We start from the raw sequence: 22962 nt of genomic DNA, 5'->3' as shown, positions 1-22962 counted from the left end.
ACAATATTTTGGGCCTTCCTCTGACACCACCTAGTATATTGGTCCTGGATGGCAGGAAGCTTGGCCCCAAGACATACTGGGCCGTACGCACAACCTTCTATAGTGCCTTATGGTCGGATGCCGAGAGGTTGCTATGATGCAACCGGTCAGGATGCACTCAATGGTGCAGCTGTATAACCTTTTCAGGATCTGGGGGCCCATGCCTAATATTTTCAGTCTCCTGAGGGGGAAAAGGCGTTGTTGTGCTCTCTTCACGACTCTCTCAGTGTGTTTGGACCATGATAGTTTGTTGGTGATGTGGACACCAAGGAACTTGAAACTCTGGAGACGTGAAACTCCATGTGTGATATCATCACGTGAAGTGCTTTCACATATTGAAATCATGTTTTTCCACAACTGTCATAAACATGAAACATGACTCAAACATGAAATAGTACCTTTGCCACACTCGGATAGAAAAGAACCAGAGCTGTGTTTTGGCGCAATGTAATCCTAACACCCAGAACCAAATCTCAGCTACGAGAGACGAGCTGCAATATAATTTTTTATTTTACCTTTATTTAACTAGGCAAGTCAGTTAAGAACAAATTCTTATTTTCAATGACGGCCTAGAAACAGTGGGTTAACTGCCTGTTCAGGGGCAGAACTCTCTAACCACTAGGCTACCCTGCAAGTTCAAAGAGCATTGCAGCGAAAATGGAATATAAACTTCTTTGAATTGGTCAGAATCAAGGTAGAGTTAGTATCGACCTTCTACTATGGCTTGATCGAGAGGCACTCACAGGTGATAATATACCATGTTATTAAGTCCACAGATTGATAAAATCCCAAGTAGATAAAACCATAAGTGGAAGTGGAGTGAAAGAACAAGCTGCCAAAGAATAGCATACCTAACCGCATAGTCAATGTGTACAACACAGAGTCAACACAACACCAAGAATAATCTATTCCATCTGTCAGAGTAGATTGTTTATTTATTTAACTAGGCAAGTCGGTTAAGAACAAATTCTGATTGACAATGACGGCCTACCACGGCTAAACCCTAACGACGCTGAGCCAATTGTGTGCCGTCCTATGGGACTCCCAATCACGGCCGGTTGTGATACAGCCTGGAATCGAACCAGGGTCTGTAGTGACACCTCTAGCACTGAGATGCAGTGCCTTGGACCGCTGCGCCACTCAGGAGCCAAATCATACCAACAACGTTCTGTTGACCTATAGTCATATTATACTGAATGTTAACGCACAGCAAATATATGAATCCAAATGAACTTTATCTTACCTTAAAGACAGCAGCCACTTCAGTAAACCTGGGACTTCAAACGGAAATCAATAAGGATCTGAACCTTCTTTGTACTGTGTGTGTGTGTGTGTGTGTGCGCGCGCGCGCGTGTGTGTGTGTGAATATAGAAGACCTGAGTGTATGTGTACTGTGTCTCTTATCTGGCAAAAGGTGTGCTATGGGACTGAGGGTTAAGGTAACAGGTTTATGGCAACCCTTTGCTGTTTAAAGGCACAGCACCTGAGCTGCCATGGCCATGATGAGGCCCAACACAATGGTAAAGTTACTGTATCATGCTATCTTAGCATTAGAATAAGACCTATCGGGGCATGTTTTAGACAACAAAATGACATGGACTTAGTTTGTTACTCCTCTTAATGCTCTTCGTAGCACATACCGTCGTCATCTTTTTTTCTATAGTTGGTTTCTAGATTAGCATGAGAATATCGGAGGAGATTTAACTTTATCTGAAGTGGGTTAAGGTTTTATAATTGTAAAAGGAGTTACAATCGGAAAAGTTCATTTGGAAAAGCATTTATTGAAAGACATGTCAATAAAACATTGTTCAATCTAAAAGGATGTACTAAATATCAAAATTAAACTAACTGAAAACATGAACAAGTTGAAAAGCACTTTCAGATTTTTCAATATCATGACATCACTACAGTAAAATATTTTCACCACGTGATAGAATTCAGACAAATGTTGTTGTTTTTTGTATGAATTTTCTCAATAATCCATATATTACTTCATCTTAGTTTGAATATTACAAAATATATTAGTGCAATTCTAATTAAGAGACCAATATCATCCTGCAGAGCCAAAAACTGCAGCAGCAATACAGTGCCTGGTTCCATTGACAAAGAAACAGACGCAACTTTACCACATCATTTTGCAGCGTTCCGGGGTGGTCCTAGTGAGCACAACAGCGAGGCCAATCTAGTTCACATACTGGTACTACAGTACTTGTAAAACAATACTTAACAGGACATAGAGCTATTATATAACTTGCAAAGCATTTTCCCTCTTTACCAAGTATTCACTACCTTCATGGTTAATAAGCAAGCCGACTTTGAATCTTGTATCTAGTCTTGGTTGAAAGATAGCAGATACTAAGTCGTCCTACCTAGTGACCCTCTTGGTAATATATAGCTAGCCCCTCGCGCTATAAAGTGGCTATATTTCAGAATCCTGTTATCATTCCTTGTATAAATATTGCTTTATATTCCGTTCACATTACTTTGACCTGCAGAGGTCATTAGAGGTCTTTCTACAAAGCTAATAGTTTTGACTATGTCCCCATCAAGAAACAACCCAACAACCACTAGCCCTAAACTCTGGTGGTTGAAATTCCATCTGGCCTATCAAAGGGACAGGTAAAGCTACAATAGTTATTGATTTTTTACCAATGATGTGAATAGGTATGATTATACCTGTCCAATTCTTCCTGGTCAACATAAAGTGCCTAGGTAGACTTAGGGTATAGGGTTAGGGGTCGTTTGTGGACAGAGCCTAATTTCGCTTTTCATATTACAGGTAGAATAAGCGAAATGACATTGCCACAGATATTGTGATAAGCGAGATGCACGACTCCGCTCTCACACAGTCACACATAGAATCTGCGCATGTGCAGCACGGGTTCGCTTCACACTTTTACAACATGGTAGCCACAAGACCAAAACAGAGGACAAAGTTGAGCCTCGGGCTTCAACACTCTTAGTTGTAGAGGAAATTGACCCACTATGCTGTTTACTTTCTGCGTAAACGTCATATCGCTGAGTCTACCTTTAAGTGGTCTAATATCTTAGCTGGAGGAGGAATCTACGTAGTTCCCAGGGAAGAATCCCTCTACTCCGTTGAGCAGTCCCTCACACCAGCCGTCTTCATTCCTCTTGATCAGGTAGATGACTTCTCCCTGCAGGAACACCAGGTCTCCAGGCTTCCCTGAGTTGTAGCTGTACAGCGCCACCACTGGGAGGGAAAGTGAATTGCAATGAGAAAACCAAGACAAAACACAAATATAGACCAAATATTATGGTATGATTTGGTCAGACACTGAATAAGTACTGTAAAAGTATGCATGCAATTCGGGCCATGACGACATTTAGTAATTTATCAATTGGTGAATACGCATGGAGCACTTTCATACCTTTCTCCAAAAAGTCTGCAGGGCCAGTCGTGTCATAATCCGCAGGGGGGGGTACGGGTGACATGTCGTCATCAAAGCCCACCACGCTCTCTGTAAAAGGTGGAGGAGGAGGGGCTGGGATCACCAGATCTACAGGATTGGACAAAAGTCATATACAGTTGAAGTCGGACGTTTACATACACCTTAGCCAAATACATTTAAACTCTGTTTTTTTTGCAATTCCTGACATTTAATCCAAGTAACAATTCCCTGTCTTAGGTCAGTTAGGATCACCACTTCATTTTATGAATGTGAAATGGCAGAATAATAGTAGAGAGAATTATTTATTTCAGCTTTTATGTCTTTCATCACATTCCCAATGGGTCAGAAGTTTACATACACACACATACACAATTAGTATTTGGTAGCATTGCCTTTAAATTGTTTAACTTGGGTCAAACGTTTCTTGTAGCATTCTACAAGTTTCCACAATAAGTTGGGTGAATTTTGGCCCATTCCCCCTGACAAAGCTGGTGTAACCGAGTCAGGTTTGTTGGCCTCCTTGTTCGCACACACCTTTTCAGGTCTGCCCACAAATTTTCTATGGGATTGAGGTCAGGGCTTTATGATGGCCACTCCAATACCTTGAATTTGTTGTCCTTAAGCCATTTTGCCACAACTTTGGAAGTATGCTTGGGGTCAACGTCCATTTAGAAGATCCATTTGCGACCAAGCTTTAACTTCCTGACTAATGTCTTGACATGTTGCTTCAATATATCCAGATAATTTCCCATCCTCATGATGCCATCTATTTTGTGAAATGCACCAGTCCCTCCTACAGCAAAGCACCCCCACAACATCATGCTGCCACCCCCGTGCTTCACGGTTGGGATGGTGTTCTGCCTCCCCCTTTTTCCTCCAAAAATAACAATGGTCATTATGGTCAAACAGTTCTATTTTTGTTTCATCAGACCAGAGGACATTTCTCCAAAAAGTACGATATTTGTCCACATGTGCAGTTGAAAACCGTAGGCTGGCTTTTTTATGGCGGTTTTGGAGCAGTGGCTTCTTCCTAGCTGAGCGGCTGTTCAGGTTATGTCGATATAGGACTTGTTTTACTGTGGATATAGGTAGTTTTGAACCTGTTTCCTCAAGCATATTCACAAGGTCCTTTGCTGTTGTTCTGGGATTGATGTACACTTTTCGCACCAAAGTATGTTCATCTCTAGGAGACAGAACGCGTCTCCTTCCTGAGCGGTATGACGGCTGCGTGGTCCCATGGTGTTTATACTTGCATACTATTGTTTGTACAGATGAACATGATACTTTCAGACGTTTGGAAATTGCTACCAAGGATGAATCAGACTTGTGGAGGTCTACTGTTTTCTTTAACTGAGGTCTTGGCTGATTTCTTTTCATTTTCCCATGTCAAGCAAAGAGGCACTGATTTTGAAGGTAGGCCTTGAAATACATCCACAGGTACACCTCCAATTGACTCAAATGCTGTCAATTAGCCTATCAAAAGGTTCTAAAGCCATGACATAATTTTCCTGAATTTTCAAGCTGTTTAAAGGCACAGTCAACTTAGTGTATGTAAACTTCTGACCCACTGGAATTGTGATAGTGAATAATAAGTGACATATTCTGTATGTAAACAATTGTCGGAAAAATGACTTGTGTCATGCACAATGTAGATGTCCTAACTGACTCGCCAAAGAGTGGTTGAAAAACAAGTTTTAATGACTCCAACCTAAGTGTATGTTAACTTCCGTCTTCAACTGTAAACCCGAACTGATGATAGGCTGCACCACTTGCCATACACTTTGGAACGTATGCTGAATTACTTGTGTCAAAACTATAGCTATACTGCATAACTTGTTCCGGGGACTCTTTAAATCAATTTCCAGTACCTAGCTTATTTGAAACTCTTTTCTACACATAAGGTGTTATCTGTCATATTGAAAAACACAAGACATCATATCTATCAAGGAAAAAACAAAGACGCTACCAACCCAGTGTCTGACGGACTTTTAGAGGACAGAATCTGTCCATGGCTTTTACCTTCCAACACAGTAGACTCAACAGCAATAGCAGCAGAAGCAGAAGCAGCACCAGTGATGCAGTCATTTGGACAGAAGTCACCCTCTCATGGCCTGGAGGGTGTACTGCGGCCGCACACGGTCCCCACTTACCCAGGTGATCCAGGCGGGCGGGCGGGCAGGCTGGACAGGGGGCTCAGCGACACAGGAGGGGTGAGGGGAGGGGGTATGAAGGGGGAGGGGGGATCATGACTGACCGGCGAGGTCACAGGGGGAGAGGTAGGAATGGGTGACGGAGAAAGAGGACATCAGATCAACCAAAAGGGGTCTTTAGCGGGGACTCCACATGTATTTTAATCAATGTTTTATTGGACCTTTATTTCACTAGGCAAGTCAGTTAAGAACAAATTATTTTTTACAACGATGGTCCAAATGCTAATGCTAGCACTAATATGAAGCTAACACAATTGCTTAAGCAAGGCTTGAACTTTCATCATGCATCATAAACCTAAACAACGGTGGTGTAATATTAAACCAGTTTCGCATTAGCCATGTTCAGCTCCTCATGAACTAATGATTGGTATATTAATACTAAGTCATGAGGCCATATTGGACTACAGCTGGGGGTAGGACCTGGGATGTGGTAGGTTGCCAAAGTAGCCTTACGTGATTGGATGGTTGGCAGGAAGAGCGAGCTAGTGTAGAGCGAGCGAGAGCAAGGGCCTTTGCGGACCCTGTGGGACATGGAGCGCGAGCTGGGGGGGTGACGACGTAAACAAGACCGTCTGGGCTCCAGAGCTGAGCCGGAGAGAGACAGGTCACAGGTCAAAGGTCAAGATCAAGCAGACAGACACACAGAGAGGGAGAGCGAGAGGAAGACACGGAAGAGTCTAATAACAGAGATAAGGACAAGAAAACACCACAGATCAGCATCAGCGAGCATGCTCTACATAGAAAGACAGACAGATAGATAAACAAACCTCAGACAGACAGCTAAACTAAACAAATAGATACCAACATTTTAACAAATCAGATCCTTTGCCACATTAGAAATGGATGTGAGGTCTCATTCTAGAGTCCTTTCAAAACCACGTGTTGAAAGACCATTAAAAGTACAGTGTGACACATTTAGGGCTGGGTGGTCCACCAAACCAACCCGCTCCTTTTACCTTCATCCACCTCATCACTCGGTGGACGGGGAGGGCCAGGGAGCTCCAGGCCCTCACTGGTTGGTGGAGGGAGAGGCTCGTCAGATGGTGGTGGCATAGGAGGCGGGAAGCCGTTCTCTTCAGCCACTAAGAAAAAAGTATATTTATGGAAGAGTATCTGCTTCCTTCATCTGATTTAAGTTGATAGTCAGTGTTTCATACCGTGTGAAATCAGTAACACAGTCATGCAACTAGGCCATACAAGTATTTATGTCTTAGTATCACAGTGCAGGCACAAGGTTGTTTGTTCCTGGTTTTCTGCCTCTAGATGTGTCCGCATGTGCATGTCCCTAGGTGTCTCTATGCACACTGCGTGTTCTCATTTCCTCTGCGCTACACTGTGCTGTGCAGTGTGCGTGAGCTGTCTCACAGCGTGGGCAACACAAAAACAAACGATATTTTCCACCTAGATGTTTGATATTGAGTTTGATATTCATTTTATGACATTTTAATGTACTTTAGTTACTCATACAATACGTTGACAGTCAATTACTAATAGTATGTACGCTGGTTACAAAAAGTATAGTCATGTTTTACGAAATTCATGATAAAGACACTTACCAGTCTCCTGTGGGGGTGGAGCAGGGGGAGGGGGATGTAGGCAAGGCTGGTATGGGCAGGTTTAGGGGTGCTGGTTGCGGGGGGCAGTGGAGGGGGAGGAGGGACATCCAGAGAGGAGGCAGGCGGCGCCATGGGAGGAGGAGGAGGAGAGGCCGGAGTGGTCATGGCGGCGTCACCATCCTCCATCAGAGCCAGGGGCGGTGGTGGGGGCGTGGCCTCCTCCAGCAGGGTGGTGATGATGTCAGAGTCAGGTGACGTGGGCCAGCCGGGGACCACGGGGGGAGGCACGGCCTTGCCAAAGCTGGACCTGTTACAGGAGGGGGAGGGCAAAGTCAAATTAAACTCGGGGTATATTTCCATGGTCTGGGTGGAGATATTCTACAGGCTACTCTACACACAAAATATACAAATCCAGAAGCACCTCACTTAACTAAGGTGTCTGAGTACTCGTAAGGAATGGACTGTTTAGTAGTAAGGGTCGAAGCTTATGTGTGTACAGTAAAACTGTTTCCAGGAAGTGTTTTCTTACCCAATGGAGCGATCGTGGAGAGAGGAGAAGGACGCCCCTCGAGACAGAGAGGGGGCTACGGGACAGTGGACAGGCTCTGGGGGTGCTCTGGAAGTGCTCCTGCTGAAAACACACACACAGCCGTAAGCATCACATAGCATCATCACAAATACTGGCACTTGAACTCACACAGACCAGCTCTATCAACTCACAAATAGTGAGAAACGTGCAGAAAGCTTCAAATCATGCACATTGACTGAGAGATGTTATCTTCTCTCACTCAACAGTTTAAATATATTACTCAGTGCAAATGATACCCGCATATTTGATTTCTATACTTCTTGGTTTGTTTTTGGCATAATCACATTGTGAAATCTCTGTGCTCTTTCTCCTGCCAACAGTAAATCTCCCTCTGGCTGAATGGCATTCAATCCCCTACTGAATGAACACAACAAACATGATTGGACAGGAGGTGTGGTTAGCCATGAATACTGTTTAACCTCCTTCCCCAACCCTACCCACAGCACACACAAATTATTTTAAAGATTTATTTTGCTGATGTTTCTGGTCTTGAATAAAAAGTTTTAAAAAGTGTTTTTGTGGGCCACTGAGCATAGAGGACGTGCAGAAAGTCGGCTTCCTGTCTGAATGACTATTTACAGGAAGTGAAACAGCTACAGTTAGACTGACAGTGTGAGAGCAGAGCAGTCAAATGGAGCCAGCAGTGTCAGCATCATACCTGATGGTGCCGCCATGTTTGCGTGTTGACCCTGGTTTCCCCAGCAGCTTACCAGAATCCTGCGGGGAAGTGGTGAGAGAAAGGGAGAGAAAGGGAGAGCAGAGTGAAAAAGAAGAGGTAGTTTGTGTGTGTGTGTGTGTGTGTGTGTGTGTGTGTGTGTGTTGTAGATGAGTGAATTGTGTTGGAGCATCAATGAAGCGGCTTAGCCTTGGCAAAACTAATTAGTGCGTCTAGCCATTTTCCCACGGTGCACAGTGGCCTGCTGGCTGCTTAATCTCTGTGTGTGTGTGTGTGTGTGTGTGTGTGTGTGTGTGTGTGTGTGTGTGTGTGTGTGTGTGTGTGTGTGTGTGTGTGTGTGTGTGTGTGTGTGTGTGTGTGTGTGTGTGTGTGTGTGTGTGTGTGTGTGTGTGTGTGTGTGTGTGTGTGTGTGTGTGTGTGTGTGTGTGTGTGCTAATCGAGGTCGGCACCACGCAACAAGCTGCTCCTCTCTAAGTGGATGTGGTGTAGACTAGAGGCACGGCGGGTGGATAATAACGGCTGCTGCTGCCTAGCTGCATCAGAAAGACTCGTCGAGAGGGCTAAGGAAAGCTACGGAGCCTTTGTCTCCCGCCGTGGTATCGTGGTTTTGAAAAGTCGTTTTCGCCAACTTTGTAATACGCAATTACATTTGCACCTCAGTCATTTCCAACACTACTACTGAACACTGATTGCAACGTACAGTAGTGTACAGTTTTGTAGATGTATAGTAAGACACTTGCAGGGGAAAGTATTTCTTTGAACCGTTGACCTTTTTTTCAATGGCGTGCGAATGTGAGGTAAAACATGTGTTGTGAGTAATTGCGCTTGAACTCGAGAACTCACGTCTCACCTTCATGCCATGTCCCTGTGTGTCCAGGTCCGAGTAGGTGATGGGACTACGGGTGTACTTGGGTTTGGGCTCCTTGCCTGTTGCCGGGGGGATTATTTTGTGACTGCGGGGAACCCTCTTGGCTGTGGTGAAAGCCCCTATCTCTCTCCGGGCCACCTTCTCTCTGTGCATGTCCACGGTCTACAAGACAGGAGGCAGAGGATGTTGCCATCAGGATATGAACCAATAACACTTAATTATTTTTTTATTTTTTTTAAACTACAGATAAACATGTGCCATTCTTAATTCCTCCCCTCTGGTAAAACTTTTTCCAAAATACAAAATAAACCATACAGGATGGAATAGCATGGTACCCTTTCTCTGACAACATCATTAGCTCAATAAAGCTCATTCATGAATGTGGTAATATTGTCAAACTTTCTTTCCTTCCCCAAATAGAGGAAGTTCAAGTGAGCCCTATCATTTAGTATACAGTTGTTAGGGACCCTTCATGGGTGCCAGCAGACAATGGAGGGCATCAATCAGAGGTTAGCAGGAAGGAACATTCCAACCCAGCCCCTATGATGCTCTGCGTTGAAGGTCAAAGTTCACACTGTAGCCCCTTAACCCACTCGCCCCTCCATCCCCAACCCCCTCCTCAGGCGACCTGGTTCCGTATGATGATGCTGGGCATGGAGCATGCAGTATATGCCTGGGGTCTGTGCCAGCTTTGGGGACAGTGGGGCTACAGAGAGGGGTGGGGTGGGGGGGGGCAGCAGGGGACAGTTGGGCTGGTGTAAGAGAAGGGGGTGGGAGGGGGGGGCAGGTTTGCTAAAATGCAAACCTGCCTTTTTAACAAGGTTAACTGTGCATTTCTGCTAACCAGTGGAGGCTCCTCAGAGGAGGAAGGGGAGGACCATCCTCTTCAGTGAATTACTGGAAAATATAAATAGTGAAACACTAAAAAAGTTATAATTTTTAGATAAAACTATGCTAAATATATTCACGTCACCAAATAATTGATTAAAACACACTGTTTTACAATGAAGGTCTACAGTAGCCTCAACAGCCATCTGTAGGGTAGCACCATGGTGTAGCTAGTAGGACAGCTAGTTTCCGTTCTCCTCTAGGTACATTGACTTCAACACAAAACCTAGGAGGCTCGTGGTTCTCACACCTTCCATAGGCTTACACAGCAATTATGACAACTTCTGAAGTACGTCTTCCAACCTATCAGAGCTATTACTTAGATAGCAAATGCAGCTAGTTCGTTTAGCCTACTCAAACACCCGGCTCGAACAAAGAGGGATGCTATGTTAGTTAGCTGGCTATGGCTATCAAACACTGGAACACTTCCAAAGTCAAGATAAGCTTTTGGTTTTACTAATTTATTGCCACCGGGGCTTGCCAGTGTAACTGCTAAACTGCTTGCTGATCACTGTACACTGTACTGCATGATTGTCACAGGTTTACTAGCGCGTTAGTTGTAGTAGCTATGTTTAATATGACAATATGGTGACAACGATGTAGGCTGTGTGTGGCGGTTAACGGTTATGATAAGAAGGTTTTGCTTAGAAAGGTTTCCTTGCCTGGTCCCAGACCGCTGATGTGTTAAGCACTGAAGTCCACAAGCTAAGGGAAAAGGTGAGAGGCGCAGAGGGCATAGATGTGAGAAGGACTATACAATGATCAAAGTGATAATGCTGTTTGTATGTGGCTGCTATGAAAGTGAATCGTGTTTGCATGTGACCAGGGGTGTATTATTTCCGCCAAAAACATTTCTTAAACAGAGGCAAATGGAACGAAATGGGTATAAACATACCTGAATTTGTCCAATAGAAACTCTTGTTTGCAACTGTTGGACTAATGATTACGACCCTAGATCAGCTAGATGGAGGCAAGAGTGTACAAGGCGGTATTGAATGTGTTAATGTATGTCGCCTTTCAAATTTCTCTCGACCTGTGCACCTACGTTGTAAACTTTCATTCATAGGCTAGGTTGTAGCAACCTCATGATGGGTATAGAGACAATTTGAGTAGTATCCTGTAGTAACCTAAACCTAGCGATGTTACATTGAGCTGGGTAAATGGAATATGAATGACAGTCATCCAATACGCTGTAATAGAAATTAGGCCATGCTCATGAAAAATTTATCGTCCTCCATCCTCGGCCCCAACCACCACTGCTGCTAATATACACATGCTTGTGTTCTCTTCCTGAAACTGAATCGGGGCCTAACACATAAGTTGAGACATGCTAGACATGCTACCTGTCCGATGAGGTTGACAGAGGACTCCATGTGTCTGAGCTGGGAGTTCTGTGCATCCAGCAGCTTGAGGACGTTGGAGGCGAGGTTGCTGATCTGGTAGGCCACACTGGCCAGAGACTGGGTGGTGAAGTTCTTAGTCTCCTCCAGGGCCTTGGCCGCATCTGCACCTGCCTAACGGGAGGGAGAGAGAGAGAGAAAGGGAGAGAAATACAGAGAGAGAGAGAGAGACATGGAGAGACTGACAGTCATGAAAAAAATAAATGCATGCATGATGCTCATGGCACAAATGCCAAACAATAGAGTACGATTATGATTAGCCGATGTGTGTATCATGGCGCCGGAAAAGATGGCTGGCATTTTACGAGCTCCTAACCAAATTTTTTTTTTTTGTGAGTTGTTTTTAACTTATTCTTTAACTTGTTCTGTACATAATGTTGCTGGTGCCGTCTCTTATGGTCGAAAATAACTTCTGGACATCCGAACAGCTGTTCCTCACCACAAACTGGCAGAAGCTTTTTTTTCTGCCTTTAACGAGCCCGACGAGAACGTCATACTGCTTTGCCGGGAACAGGCCCAAATCCCCCTCATTTTTTTGAAGGCAGAGTAAAAGAGGACAGAGGTCTTCTGAGAATTCGTAGGTGATCGAATACACCCCCACCGCCTTCCGTTCTAGTAGCTAACATGTAATCATTGGAAAATAAAATCGACGAGGAAGATTGCTACCAACGAGACCAACAAGACATTAAAAACTGTAATATCTTATACTTCACGGAGTCGTGGCTGAACGATGACATAATCAATATAAAGCTAGATGGATATATGCTGTATCGGTGGGAAAGAACAGTGGCCTCTGGTAAGACAAGGGGGGTGGACTATGTATATTTGTAAACAACAGCTGGTGCACGATATCTAAGGAAGTCTCACGGTTTTGTTCACCTGAGGTAGAGTATCTCATGATAAGCTGTAGACCACACTATCTACCTAGAGAGTTTTCATCTGTATTTTTCGTAGCTGTCTACAGACCACCACAGACCGATGCTGGCACTAAGACCGCACTCACGCACTCAATAAGCTGTATTCTGCCATATGCAAACAGGAAAATGCTCATCCAGAGGCGACACTCCTAGTGGCCGGTGACTTTAATGCAGGGAAACTTAAATTCGTTTTACCTCATTTCTATCAGCATGTTAAATATGCAACTAGAGGGAAAACAACTCTAGACCACCTTTACTCCACACAGAGATACGCATACAAAGCTCTCCCTCGCCCTCCATTTGGCAAATCTGACCATAATTCTATCCTCCTGATTCAAAAGCAGGAAGCACCAGTGACTCAGTCAATAAAAAAAGTGGTCAGATGAAGCAGATGCTAAGCTAGAGGACTATTTTGCTAGCACAGACTGGAAAATGTTTTGGGATTGTTCCGATGGCATTGAGCAATACACCACATCAGTCATTGGGTTCATCAATAAGAGCATTGATGACGTCATCCCCACAGTGACCGTACGTCCATAGCCCAACCAGAAGCCATGGATTACAGGCAACATTCGCACTGAGCTAAAGGATAGAGCTGCCGCTTTTAAGGAGCGCAACTCTAACCCGGAAGTTTACAAGAAATCCCGCTATGCCCTCCGACCAACCATCCAACAGGAAAAGCGTCAATACAGGACTAAGATCGAATCGTACTACACTGGCTCTGACGCTCATCGGATGTGGCAGGGCTTGCAAACCATTACAGACTACAAAGGGAGGCAGAGCCGATAACTGCCCAGTGACACAAGCCTACCAGATGAGCTAAACTACTTCTATGCTCGCTTCGAGGCAAATAACACTGAAACATGCATAAGAGCACCAGCTGTTCCGTACGACTGTGTGATCATGCTCTCCGCAGCTGATGTGAGTAAGACCTTTAAACAGGTCAACATTCAGAAGGCCACAGGGCCAGATGGATTACCAGGTCATATACTGTGAGCATGTGCTGACAACTTGCAAGTGTCTTCACTGACATTTTCAACCTCTCCCTGTCCGAGACCCGTAGCACTCACTTCTGTAGCCATGAAGTGTTTGAAAGGCTGGTCATGGCTCACATCAACACCATTATCCCAGAAACCCTAGACCCACTCCAATTTGCATACCACCCTAACAGATCCACAGATTATGCAATCTCTATTGCACATAAGAACACCTATGTGAGAATGTTATTCATTGACTACAGCTCAGCGTTCAACACCATAGCACCCTCAAAGCTCATCAATAAGCTAAGGAACCTGGGACTAAACATTTCCCTCTGCAACTGGATCCTGGACTTCCTGACAGGCTGCCCCCAGGTGGTAAGGGTAGATAACAACATATTCCACACTGATCCTCAACACAGGGACCCCTCAGGGGTGCGTGCTCAGTCCCCTCCCTGTTCACTCATGACTGTATGGCCAGGCACGACTCCAACACCATCTTTACATTTGCCGATGACACAACATTGGTAGGCCTGATCACCGACAACAATGAGACAGCCTATAGGGAGGAGGTCAGGGACCTGGCCGTGTGGTGCCAGGATAACAACCTCTCCCTCAATATGATCAAGACAAAGGAGATGATTGTGGACTACAGGAAAAGGAGGACCGTGTACGCCCCAATTCTCATCGATGGGGCTGTAGTAGAGCAGATTGAGAGCTTCAAGTTCCTTGGTGTCCACATCACCAACACACCAAGATAGTCATGAAGAGGGCATGACAAAACCTATTCCCCCTTAGGAGACTGAAAATATTTGGCATGGGTCCTCAGATCCTGAAAAGGTTCTACAGCTGCAACATCGAGAGCATCCTGACTGGTTGCATGGTATGGCAACTGCCTGGTATGGCAACTGCTCAGCCTCCGATTGCAAGGCAGACCGTTGTGACTGGCCGTGGGGTGGCAGGTAGCCTAGTGGTTAGAGCATTGGGCCAGTAACCGAAGGGTTGCTAGATCGAATCCCTGAGCTGACAAGGTAAAAATCTGTCAATTCTGCCCCTGAAAAATGCAGTTAATCCACTGTTCCTAAGCTGTCATTGTAAATAAGAATTTGTTCAAACTGACTTGCCTAGTTATATAAAGGTTAAATAAAAAGGCACTACAGAGGGTAGTGTGAACGGCCCAGTACATCACTGGGGCCAAGCTTCCTGCCATCCAGGACCTCTATATCAGGCAGTGTCAGAGGAATGCCCTAAACATTGTCAAAGACTCCAGCCACCTTGGTCATAGACTGTTCTCTCTGCTACCGCACGGCAAGCGGTATCGGAGCTACAAGTCTAGGTCCAAGAGGCTTCTAAAGAGTTTCTACCCCCGAACCATAAGACTCCTGAACATCTAATCACATGGCTACCCAGACTATTTGAAGTGCCCACCCCATCTCCCATTTTACTCCACTGCTACTCTCTTATCATCTATGCATAGTCACTTTCATAACTCTACCTACATGTAGATATTACCTCAACTAACCAGTTCCCCCGCACATTGACTCTGTACCGGTACCCCCCTGTATATAGTCTCGCTATTGTTAATTACTGCTGCTCTTTAATTACTTGTTCCTTTTATTTATTTTTCTTATTTGTATTTTTTTTAACTGCATTGTTAGTTCGGGGCTTGCACTGTAAGGTCTACACATGTATTCAGCGCATGTGACTAATACAATTGTATTTTATTTGATCACTTGGGGATCATAACAATCATGATAATAGTAGCATCTCATTTTGAAATTGACAATGTGGGATGACATTTTTCAGAGTTATGAGTCATATGACGCTGTTGAAGTGTCTGAGAGGAGCAGTGAAATCAGACCTCTCACTTCCTCCTCACACAGTGAGAATTCCTTCCTGGTCTAATTCTTCGATAATATCGCAACACACAGCTCAGTGCTAAAACACAATACCCCCTTTTTTTTAGATGCCCAGTGAAAGCACCTATTTTACTAGCCTGGAAGAAACAGCCTGATCGCTGCCTTCACAATCCTATTTCATTTCATGGTGAACGTACACAGCAATTTCTCCAATGTTAAATCAACTCTGACAGTGTTACATTTAACACTGGGAAAGTGTCGTTACAGGTCCACACATTTGTGCGTTAAATTAACAATGAGCTTAGTGCTGACACTGTTACACTTTGTCAGTGATGGGGAATTAACACTTTCAGTGTAGCGCAATAACACCTCACAAAGCATTTCTAACACCAGGAAGTGTATATAGTTTACACCAATGGTGTTATGCAATAACACCTCAAATAGCATTTTTAACCATCACACTAAACGGTCCGTATCTCTTGACAAGGTAATTTCATGTTGGACATTATAACATTATTTACAAGTTGTTAATGCCACCTGCTCTTATGTAAGGTTTTACAAAGACTTCAGAACTGTCAGCAGACGCACTCAGACTTTAATTTAAAATGTTTTTGATTTCACCTTTATTTAACCAGGTAGGCCAGTTGAGAACAAGCTCGCATTTACTGTGACCTGGCCAAGATAAAGCAAAGCAGTGCGACACAAACAACAATAATATAATAATAATAATAATAATAATAATAATAATAACAACACAGAGTTACACATGGAATAAACAAACGTACAGTCAATAACACAATAGATAAAAAAATAAATAATAATTACATTACCATAGACCACTTAATTGATACAACACTTCTACTCACGGGTGGCCAAAACTAAATAATTCAAAGCCACGCCGCCCATGACCCCAATATAATTTCAGACTGTGCGTTGCCTTTTTGAGTGAATTATAGAGTTACCACCCATGACTGTACTTGTTAGTGACAGAGACATGATTGTTGAATTTGTTCATTCTCAGTCCTGTAGACTTCACCGAGTTCCTACTGCTAAACTGTTTATGACAATATCTTACATACAGTATATCATTAAGGTCTTACTTTGATGGCCATGTTTTACCCCAACACAGTGGTGTTACAAACCTACTGGTTTACGGGCCACATCAGGCCTGCAAGTCACATTATGCAGCTTGCAAAGTGATATGTAATTCCCATTGGAATCCAGCCAGAGTTAGGGCAGCCAACAGTTGTCATTTTTATTCACTTACAATCGGCATTAAGAATGACTGCCAGGGTTAGGAAAATTGATAAAGGAGCCTACCTAAACCATTTAAACTGGAACAACTATTTCAGTGATTGAATCCATGTATTGAAAAATGTATGCAATTTATCTTTGTGTAGCATAAGATGAATCAATAAATATCTGTTCAAAAACACAGGTATTAAAAACAATCCCAAATAATCGAGCTGCAGTAGAGCATGCTGGGAAATCACATCATGTCGGTTTGGTTTTGATGTGAACGTTTTACTCTACACCAGGAAAATCGGACAGAATCAGACATACACTCAACACTGGTTCTTAACATTAACACTGGGGTTATTTTACACCACTGAGAGTTCATTTCACTCCTGAAATAAAACCTTGTAATGTTACACTGAAAAATCAACACTTTGGTAACATTGTCCAATTTGCTGTGTTGCAATCAGACATGTTCCAGCAGGCTGCTTCCGTATTTAGAGCATCACCTAACAACTTGGTTGACAATAGGCTGCACAGCATGGGGAAGTAGAGCCTGCCCTTATATGTGCACTCCTTCACAGTCACATAGAAATGGGCACATAATGCATGCTCACTTCTAACACGCAGATGCACAGAGACTTCCTGTGTTACTTTCTGTGCTCAGATGAACACTATCTCTCTCTCACACTCAAATGCCGATGGAGAGACACGTCACACACAGACACAACCAATTAGGATGCACTCAGTTGTGTTTCTCTTCATCTCGAAATCCTCTCTTTACACTGAAATATTTGAAGGAGTTGGGTGTCACCGGAAATGCACTTCGTCTTGCTCATCTTGACAATGCACAATCTAGCAGCATCACTGTTCCAGTGTTCACACTAGATTAGAATACAAGCACAGAAATGCTCTTTGTCAATTCCGTAAGCTTTCTAAACTAGTGTGAGTACTTCTGACTACGTACATTAATCTAAACTAGTGTGAGTACTTCTGACTACGTAAACTCATCTAAACTAGTGCGAGTACTTCTGACTACGTAAACTCATCTAAACTAGTGTGAGTAATTCTGACTACGTAAACTCATCTAAACTAGTGCGAGTACTTCTGACTACGTACACTCATCTAAACTAGTGTGAGTACTTCTGACTACGTAAACTCATCTAAACTAGTGCGAGTACTTCTGACTACGTAAACTCATCTAAACTAGTGCGAGTACTTCTGACTACGTACACTCATCTTCTAAACTAGTGTGAGTACTTCTGACTACGTACACTCATCTAAACTAGTGCGAGTACTTCTGACTACGTACACTCATCTAAACTAGTGCGAGTACTTCTGACTACGTACACTCATCTAAACTAGTGCGAGTACTTCTGACTACGTACACTCATCTAAACTAGTGCGAGTACTTCTGACTACGTACACTCATCTAAACTAGTGCGAGTACTTCTGACTACGTACACTCATCTAAACTATGTTTCGTAATCTCATCTAAACTAGTGAGTACTTCTGAAAACTCATAAACTAGTGCAGTACTTCTGATACGTACACTCATCTAAACTAGTGCGAGTACTTCTGACTACGTACACTCATCTAAACTAGTGCGAGTACTTCTGACTACGTACACTCATCTAAACTAGTGTGAGTACTTCTGACTACGTACACTCATCTAAACTAGTGCGAGTACTTCTGACTATGTACACTCATCTAAACTAGTGTGAGTACTTCTGACTACGTACACTAATCTGTTCCTCTTTCTTTGACATGAATGTTTCTTAATCTACAGTGAACAAAAATATAAATTCAGCATGCAACAATTTCAACATTTTACTGAGTTACAGTTATTATAAGGAAATCAGTCAATTGAAATAAATTCATTAGGCCCTAATCTATGGATTTCATGACTGGGTATGCATCTGATATGCATCTGATACAGATATGCATCTGTTGGTCACAGATGGGGCGCGGATCAGAACACCATTCCATATTTGGTGTGACCACCATTTGCCTCATGCAGCCCGACACATCCTCGCATAGAGTTGATCCGTCTGTTGATTGTGGCCTGTGGAATGTTGTCCACTCTTCAATAGCTGTGCGAAGTTGCTGGATATCGGCGGGAACTGGAACAAGCTGTCATGCATGTCGATCCAGAGCATCCCAGACATGCTCAATGTGTGACATGTCTGGTGAGAATGCAGGCCATTGCAGAACTGGAAAATGTTCAGCTTCCAGGAATTGTGTACAGATCTTTCCGACATGGGGCCATGTATTATCATGCTGAAACATGAGGTGGTGGCGGCAGATGAATGGCACGACAATGGGCCACAGGATCTCGTCACGGTATCTCTGTGCATTCAAATTGCCATCGATAAAATGCAATTGTGTTTTTTGTCCGTAGCTTATCCCCGACCATACCATAACCCCACTCCCACCATGGGGCACTCTGTCACAAAGTTGACGTCAGCAAAACGCTTACTCACACGACGGCATACACGTGGTCTGTAGTTGTGAGGCCAGTTGGACGTACTACCAAATTCTCTAAAATGATGTTGAAGGCGGCTTATGGTAGAGAAATGAACATTGCATTCTCTGGCAACAGCTCTGGTGAAGATTTCTGTAGTCAGCATGCCAATTGCACACTCCCTCAAAACTTGAGGCATCTGTAGCATTGTGTTGTGTGACAATAATGCACAGTTTAGAGTGGCATTTTATTGTCCCCAGCACAAGGTGCACTTGTGTAATGAGCAGCTTATTGATATGCCACAGCTGTCCGGTGGATAGATTATCTTGGCAAAGGAGAAATGCTAAAGTGCTAAAATGTCCCTCCATCCACCCTCTGTGACTTCTAGGAAGATTTTAACCCGCTAATCCCCCAAAAATACTCCCAGGTTTTCACCATGATTGTAAAGCCCTAGTTTTTGTGTTGCTTTGACAAAGTTATTTCTGAAGAGTATTACTTATTTCATGTGATTAGTGATTCATTTAAGTCTGTGTTTTGAACCATGTTAGCCATAACTAGACATGTTTTAGCAATCTAAAGTTTGCACAATAAGCTTCCATTCCCCTTGTCACAAGGGGATTCATGGCTGATTTAACTAATAATTACCAGTTGGAGTGCCGTTCAAGTGGATTTTTCCCAGATGTGGTAAATTCTCATTTCCCACTTGGTTACGAACGCACCATAACACTGCTAAAACTCCACTGTAGAGCTGTATAGTAGTAAAGTAATAGTATAAACACAAGACACAGACCTACAGACCTACACTTTGACATATTGTGGACCGTTGTTCAGTTCTCATTTAAAATCGGTCACAGCATTTTTTTCCATTATTTAACTACGCTGAAGAGAGGCACTTACAATAGTAATTGTCTTTATCTATTGTGATTGGAAAACATTTTTCACGAAGTTGAACATGTGCTGTTTATGATAGAATGTTAAAATTAGGTGAAATCAATGTTCTTTTTTTACTCAGCATCACAATTTAAATGATTTCACTGCCAAGTTTTGGCTTGGTGGCCCCAAAAATGAATACCTAAAGAGTAACTTATAAGAAGCTGAATTAGGAACCACTTTGGCCACGTGGTAGACTACACTCTTAGAATTAGTGGTGATTCAAGGAACCCTGGAGATTCTAGTCATGGTTCATATTTGCACATTTGGTTACTTGATGGGTTCTTGGAGGAACCTTGAATGGTTCAGCGTAGCACGGCATTTATGGAGGAACCCTTGAGTGGAGATATATATTTTTGGGGGCCACCCGTTACATGCTGACCACACCAGCCACATTGCATGCGCATTGTAAAAATAAACGTACACATACATGTTATTCAATAACTTAATCCAAACTGCTCGCTCGTGTCAACAAGCGTCTGGTAGCCAGAACATGATTTTGTGTGAATCAAAATGGGTCAATTTTTTTTACTAAGATCCAGAAAAAAAAGACCTTGTGCATTTCAAGTAAAATAACAACCCAATGTTTATATTTTCCAGGACAAATTATCTAGCAACAAGCTAGCTAGCTAAATGACCATGAATGTCTCATGTGTTTCAACCTGTCCCCAAATTAACATAGTTGGTTCAGAGTTCGTTTTGACATTTCAACCTGCGTGTCCTGATCGCGTCTGTTGTCGATGGACTAAATCAACATGCGCCCGTGTGCCGGGTCTAGTCAGCATGTTAGAGTAAATGTCAGTCCTGTTCATCTGTTCTATTGTATTGTTATCACATGTTAAGGTTGAACACTGGCAGTTGTATAGCTTCAATGAGGCTAACAGAGGGATGAGCCTATGTAAATCCCAAAGTTGGGGTAGTTACCACTTTATTACTGTATGAACTCAGCAAAGTTAATATATTATATTACAATATTTGTAATATGCATAAATATTCAAGGGACATTTTAATTTGCAGTTTACAAACTTAACATTATGAACAGGAATGACATTTACGCTAACATGTGACCAAAAATAACTATCGGAAAGCCACGACTCCAATCTGATAGGCTGCCACACCTACAATGTATTTTGTTTTAAAAAGGTCACAAAAAGGTCCCGGTTTGAATCTTTACACAGGGGTTCCTCAAAGAAACTTTTTAAACTGAAAAGGTTCTGCCGGTGTGGCGACCCAAAAGGTTCTTCCAGGCACCTTGACATCTAAGAGTGTACACTCTTTGAAAAAAAGGTTCCATCGCAAACCTAAAATGATTCTTCGACTGTCCCCATAGCAGAACCCTTTGAAGAACCCATCTTGGTTCCAGGTAGAACTCTTTCCACAGAGGGTTCTACCTGGAACAAAAAATGGTTCTACCTGGAACCAAAAAGAGCTCTTCAAAGGGACAGTTGGCACTATGCATTGGGGCAGGTAGCGTTGTCCTAGCATCCGCCAAACCCAGAATCATAACGTCGGACTGCCAGATGGTGAAGTGTGATTCATCACTCCAGAGAACACGTTTCCGCTGCTCCAGAGTCCAATGTCGGCGAGCTTTACACCGTCCAGCTGGCGCTTGGCATTGTGCATGGTGATCTTAGGTTTGTGTGCAGCTGCTTGACCATGGAAACCCATTTCATGAAGCTCTGACGAAAAGTTATTGCGCTGATGTTGATTCCAGAGGCAGTTTGCAACCGAGGACAGATGCGTTCTACCTGCTACGGGCTTCAGCGGCCCCATTCTGTGAACTTGTGTGGCCGAACACTTCACAGCCGTTGTTGCTCTTAGACGTTCCCACTTCACAATAACAGCTCTAGCAGGGCAGGCATTTTACGAAGTGACTTGTTCAGTAAGGCCATTCTACTTCCAATGTTTTTCTGTGTGGATGGCATGGCGGTGTGCTCGATTTTATACACCGGTCAGCAACAGGAGTGGCTGAAATAGCCAAATCCACTCCTTTGAAGGGGTGTCCACATACTTTTTTACACTGTGTGAAAACAGTTGTGTTGTGAAATGAGCTGAGAGATAAACCATTCTCTTTCCCTATTTAGCTGGATTGATGCATGATGCAGGACCTTGATTTGAATAGTCTATTCTCGTTTCTGTGAAAGTAACGGTACTGTGGGCTATTTGTTAAACTACACATTAATTGATAGGCTATGCCATGTCTACTAGCTACGGTATAACTTAGTCTGTGTCCTAAATGTGTGTCTGCACTAAACTTCCATCTCACCTGCAGGTAGTTATTCTCGCAGTATTCGGCCACGTTCATCAGGTTGTTGTAGTTGTCCAACAGGGCTTGTCTCGCCGGCGCAGCCTCTTGGAAGATTTGTGTAATTTCATCAGTACAGCTTTGGTCCTTCATGACGACCCTTTTCGCGCAACTCTCTTCCTTGGAACCCCGTGGCGACTTCAACCTCTCTGCGAGACCCTTGTGGGAACTTGTTACCTGAAAGAAATGTTTCACTTTATAAGTCCACCACTCAGAGACATCATAACTTTGCATAAGCAGTACCAAAAGTAGGGCTGGAAAATCTCCCGACTTGCGTTACCAAAAAAGAGAAGCTGTTTTACTTACCACTTGGCTGTGTGTGTCGTGTAGCTCACTTGATCTTCCTCTTTCTGCAACGCCTTGACATTTTGCAAGGCGTAGCTGCTGATGGTGTGTGCAACGCAACGCAAAAAGCCTTTGATGTTGTATCTATGTGAACCTGCCGCGGAATATCACATAATAGCGCATAATAAATAGGCCTAATGTATGGAATTGATCCCTAAATTACCTCCTTAAAACCAGTGAGTAATGGCAATCAATCTTTTTTTAAAGGTATGCATGTCAGTTTAGCCTACGGTAAAACATGTCTTAAATGAAAAAGTAATAAATAGGCTACGAGCTGTCTGTCGGCGTCA

General features: G+C 43.4%; 1 pseudogene; it reads right to left on the bottom strand.

Annotated features, from left to right (window-relative positions):
• Positions 1–1800: 1800 nt before the first annotated feature.
• LOC118384407 (abl interactor 2-like) lies at positions 1801–22943 on the bottom strand (annotated as a pseudogene).
• Positions 22944–22962: the final 19 nt, after the last annotated feature.

Source organism: Oncorhynchus keta, chromosome 5 (assembly GCF_023373465.1).
Source record: "Oncorhynchus keta strain PuntledgeMale-10-30-2019 chromosome 5, Oket_V2, whole genome shotgun sequence".
In the NCBI taxonomy this organism is placed as follows: domain Eukaryota; kingdom Metazoa; phylum Chordata; class Actinopteri; order Salmoniformes; family Salmonidae; genus Oncorhynchus; species Oncorhynchus keta.
This window is presented reverse-complemented; position numbering and strand designations above follow the sequence as displayed.